The sequence below is a fragment of the Acomys russatus genome, chromosome 2, assembly GCF_903995435.1.
Source record: "Acomys russatus chromosome 2, mAcoRus1.1, whole genome shotgun sequence".
Lineage (NCBI taxonomy): Eukaryota > Metazoa > Chordata > Mammalia > Rodentia > Muridae > Acomys > Acomys russatus.
In genome coordinates this window covers 49,231,403-49,237,402 of record NC_067138.1, presented here as the reverse complement: position 1 = coordinate 49,237,402, position 6,000 = coordinate 49,231,403, and positions in this window count along the sequence as shown.

The window sequence follows — 6,000 nt, the reverse complement described above, 5'->3', positions numbered from 1 at the left end:
ATGTATATTGGGTATAATTTGATGAATATTCATTGTATAGCCTGTTATGGTAGTTCTGAGGCATGGTTCTCTTATTCTATTATTGAAATAGATGTCTTTCTTTAAAATAGGTTTTTAGGTGTTAAATTATACATATATTTTAAAATTACTAAACAAGTTCAAGTTTTTAACTATTATGCTTAAGGCTTAGACTCCCCATGCATTACACACACACACACACACACACACACACACACACACACACACACACACACGATCAAATTTTCCATTGTCTATAAATAGTCTTTATAATAGTTTTATTTATGTCTGAAAAATAAAGTGGATGTTTTTATCAACTTTAGAATTTCATGTCACATTATTGTTTTTTTCAATATGTATATAAATAGAAGTAATTTAGATTTAAGAGAATATACTAAAAATCTCTTCTATTGATTCAAATGAGTTGTTGAACACTTGCCTGGTAGAAATTTTTCACACACCATAGAATAATAATTTATGTAAAACATTACTTTAAAATTTTTAAATTATTCAGATTACATACAGATTGTTATCCCCTCTCTTGTATCTTTTCATACCCCACTCCCTCCCTCTTTAACTCTGTTCCTTTCCCCTAGACCTGTGGCAAAAGGGAGCCTTATCTCCTACCATATGATCACAGCCTATCAGGTCACTTCCAGATAGCCTAATTCCTCTTCCTCTGAGTGCCACCAGGCCTCCCCACCAAGGGGAAGTGGTCAAAGAAGGGGCACCAGAGTTCATGTCAGAGTCAGTCCCAGTTCTCCACACATAAAGAATCTGTGGTTTATTTACACTATGTAATACTACTTAGCTATTAAAAACAAGAAAATCTTGAAATTTTCAGGCAAATAGATTGGACTAGAAATGGTCATCCTGAGTGAGATAACCCAGACCCAGAAAGATGTGCACAGTATATACGCAGTTATAATTGGACACTAGCGCAACGTGCATGTCCTCTGAGAGTTTTCACTCAGTGGGGCATGGGGACATATGCTGAGACTTGTTATTGGGGCTCCAGGTGAGAGTGCTATGAGAGAATGGGGAGATAGAAGGATCAAGGGAATTCAGGAACCATACAAGAAGACCACCCAGGCTGTTGGATCTGGACCCAGGGAGGCTTGCAGAAACTGCTGTTCTAACCAAAGACAATGCATGTAGTAAACCTAAACCCCTTTTGAGGTCTAGCCAATGGACAGTGAATTCTACTAAAACTTTCTTTAAAAAAGATTTTAAGAGATAACATATATACAAACATTTATTTGAAAATGTATCCTTTGCTATTACCCTATAAAATATAACTATGAAACTTTAGATGTAATATTATTTTTGAAAATATATTTCAAAGTATTGTTATTCACTTTAATGATGGGTAGCAGATATTGTAGTTATGTTATTAATTTTGGTAGGCATTTGTCCTGCTTAAAAAGGCACAGTAATTTGATTACTGTTAGTTTACAGATTGCTTTATATTTCTCTCTACCTGCAACTCTTAACCTAGTCTTTTAAGAGTTCACTGCTTGATTTTATTTTAAATATATTTTATTAATTTATTCATATTATATATAAATTTTTATCCCATCCCTTGTATCCTCCCATTCCTCTCTCCCTCTCATTTCTCCATTTCTCTCCTCCCTTATGACTGTGACTGAAGGGGACCTTCTCCCCCTGTATATGCTCACAGGGTATCAAGTTTCTTCTTGGTAGCTTGCTATCCTTCCTCTGAGAGACACTAAATTAGAAGAAAAAGTGGAGAAGAGCCTGGAACACATTGGCACAGGAGACAACTTCCTGAACAGAACACCAACAGCCAAGGCCTTAAGGTCAACAATTAATAAATAGGACCTCATGAGGCTGAGAAGCTTCTGTAAGGCAGGAGACACTGTCAACAGAACAAAGCGACAGCCTACAGACTGGGAAAAGATCTTCACCAACCCTACATCTGACAAAGGTCTAATATCCAAAATATATAAAGATCTCAAGAAATTAAACACTGCTTGACTTTTAAATCATTATTTTGGGCCGAGCATGGTGGTGCACAGTTTAATTCCAGCACTCGGGAAGCAGAGGCAGGAAGATAGCCATGAGTTCAAGGCCAGCCTGGTCTACTAAGTGAGTCCAGGACAGCCATGGCAACAAAGAGAAATCCTATTTTGAAAAAATAAACAAACAAACAAACAAACAAAAGAATCATCATTTTGACCTATGTAATATAGTGTCCCTTGGCATGTTTATAAAATCTGAGTACTTTTTTTTTATAGTTTTATCTGTATTTTTAAATTTAAAAATCCAATAATTTATTTAGTTCTTGAACAATCAGGTTGATATTAACAATGGAAAGTAATTCCAAATTTTCTCTTTTGAGGGAAAGACATGCTTTCCAAACAAAGTACATCTAGCAAAACAGATGTCAACTGGACCTAACTTCTAGGTTAAGGACAGAAGCCCGAGTCCAGTTCCTCCCCTCAGAGATGGAGCTTTGTCTAACTGTTGTTTGTATAAACAGTATTATAAAACATTTTTTCAAAGAGGAATGTTTCACTTCTTGATATTCTGGGGCTGAAAATAAATAGATAAAGCACTGTTAGCATGACAGCCTGTTATGTAGAGTATATATAATCACACAAGCGTACTGTCTCTCAGCTGTCCTACACAGTGACCTGGAGAGCAACCCTTTGGCTACTATGTTTTATGGTCTAGATTACCACATACAATATAATTCTAACTGGGCATGGTGACACATGGAGCCACATGGTGGCACCCCAGATAAGCTACTTATTTATGACTCATTCTCTGACCTTCTGTGTACATATTTTGTCAGGTTTTTTCCTCTAGCAATCCTACATTGTCAGCATTTAAACATTCCAGATACTTTCTTTAATATTTATTTTATTACTAAGTATGTGTTTACATATTTATATTTATTATATCTGCATGTTATGACTTCGTTTAATCACTCCAGGCACTTCACATTTCTTGCCTAAGAAATCCTATCCGAACCACTCATTTGCTTCTCAGTATTCAGTGAAACAATCTCACTTGTTGGCTCCTTTTTATCTTACCTGGGTGCCATCATCACTTTTTTGTTGCTATGTTAAAAAATGTTACAAAATTTCCAGAACTAAGAGTTCATTTTGGCTCATATTTCCCATTGCAGGCCCTTATGGATGGGATGTCAAGGAGGCAGGAGTTTGGAGCTGCTTGTCACTTTGCACCTGCAGTTTCCAGACAGCAGACATCTGTTTGGATCCGCTGCTGGGTGTAGCCTCTCAGCGGACAGCTACAATTCACAGACCCAAAGCTCATAAGTACCCAAAAGGAACCAAGGGAGAATGAGGAAGTCTCACTCAGAAGGGGAAATAGAATAGACAGCAGAAGTGGTTGATGAGAGGGAACAAGGTAGGAGAGGGAAAGAGAGAAATGAAGGTGGAGATCAGACCTGGGGAAGTGAGGCAGGAGGAGAAAGGGCCTAAAGAGAGAAAAGAAACTGTGGGTAGAGGCATCTCTGGGAGAAGGTGGAGACCTAGCACAGGGTATGCTTTTGGGAGGATATGGGGTGACTCTAGGTGACACTGCTAGTAGCAGGGGTCATGGAAACTGAAGAGAACACCCTATAAATAGACAAGACTCCTAATGGCATTCTATCTTATAATGAAACTTCTATAATTATATAATTCAATGTTAATACATATAAATATCAGCATAAACCAGTGGTTCCAAAGATAATTTCAAAATGAAATGACATCAATGTTAATTTTCAACTTGAGAATCACCTGGAATATGTATGTGCCTTTGGGCATGCCTCTGGGGAGTATCTTTCTTACATTAAAGTAGCAGATCCCTCATCCCAGGAGTGGAACCATTCTTAGACAGCTATTAGGGACTGTAGTGAGAAAGAGGGCATGCTCAGCCCTGATGTAATTTGATGTGCTAGGGGGCGTGGATAGGTGGGGTTCCCCTTTTCTGAGGAATGAGGGGGTAAGAGTGCGGGAGGGTTGAGCTAGGAGGAGAGGAGCGATGGGGCTACCATCGAGATGTAAAATGAAAAAATATGTAAATTGCTTTTTCAAAGTCTTACTAATATGTATTTGTAGAAGAGCTCTGAAAGTGTAAGCATAATCTTCAGTTGTTGAGTGTTAGTGTCTGTTTAGTGTAATTTCTTAATAATCATTTTACTTCGCTAAAAGGTTTTGTGGACCAAAGTAAACCAAGAGGAAATGGAAGCCCAGTAGTGACTATGAATTTAGCATTTTTACTATCCCAGAACTACACAATAGGCTGTCTGTACTACTCCCTTAATATTAATGGAGAATACTACTACATATCAGAAGTGGAAAGCCTAGTTTCCTTAAAATTCTGACTCAGGTACACTGAATTTCAGGCACTGTAGAACATAATATCTCCTTTGAACCAACTCAGATGTTCTAACTTGAAATATACTATGCATAACATATAAAGGATTAAGAATGCTGCTTGTTAATGAACTATGAAAAAAGACAATGGAAAAAGTGACGAACCATAAATCAACTTCTGTCACCCTGATAAATAACATAAGATTAAATAGTATAAGCAAATTTCCTAAAAACAACTCTATAAAAATAATTTCTGCTATCTTGGCTCAATTTAGAATATTCTTATGAATTGTTTAAGAAAAGATGAAAGTTGTCGCATAACTTTTATCTTCCAAATTGTGCAAAAAAGTATTTCATATCTCTAAAGGGACATGTGGTGACCAATATAAGTTAGGGCAAAGAATAATCCAGAATATGTTAAGCTCATGGGCACAATGTTTTTTTTTTTCTATAACAAAGCTTTAAAAGATGAAAAAAACTTCAATTCCACCTTCCCTATCAAGAAAAAAAATCTGAAAAATTAATTTCTGTAGTATAAGTATAAGAATAAAATCTGTAGTATATACATCTTAGTTTGTAAATTTCAGCAACATTATGTGTTTATGCTAGAATTAAGAAATATACTTGTTATATTTGCAAAACATATTTTCTCTTCTTTATGCATTCTTATAAAAACTCACATAATAAAAATAATCTGTTCAGGAAGTTGTCTCCTGTGTCAATATGTTCCAGGCTATTCCCCACTTTTTCTTCTAAGTGATGTAATGTCTCTGGTTTTATGTTGAGGTCTTTAATCCACTTGGATTAGAGTTTTGTGCAAGGTGACAAATATAGGTCCAGTTGCATTTTTTTTACGCATAGACCTCCAGTTAGACCAGCACCATTTGTTAAAGATGCTATCCTTTTTCCATTGAATGGATTTGGCTTCTTTGTCAAAAATCAAGTGACCATATGTGTGTGGATTCATATCTGGGTCTTCGATTCGATTCCACTGATCAACCAGCCTGTTGCTGTGCCAGTACCATGCTGTTTTAATTACTATTGCTTTATAGTACAGTTTGAGATCAGGTATGGAGATTCCCCCGGAGCACCTTTTGTTGTACAAGATTGTTTTAGCTATTCTGGGTTTTTTGTTTTTCCATATGAAGTTCAGAATTGAACTTTCAATGTCTTTAAAAAATTGTGTAGGTATTTTGATAGGGATTGTGTTGAATCTGTAGATTGCTTTTGGTAGGATGGCCATTTTTACTATGTTAATTCTCCCGATCCATGAGCAAGGAAGATCATCCCATCTTCTCATGTCATCTTCAATCTCTTTCTTCAGAGTTTTGAAATTTTTTTCAAACAAGTCCTTCACTTGCTTAGTTAGAGTAACTCCTAAATATTTTATATTGCTTGTGGCTAATGTGAATGGTGTGGTTTTCCTAATTTCTTCCTCTGCAAGCTAGTAGAACATTATGATAGGCAGATTTGGGCCCAGGGGTCCCGCACAAACTAAGGCACCAACCAAGGACAATACAGGCGGTAAACTTTAAACCCCTACCCAGATCTAGCCAATGGTCAGAACATTCTCCACAGTTGAGTGGAGTGTGGGATATTACTTTCTCACGTATGCTGGTGCCTCACATTTGAC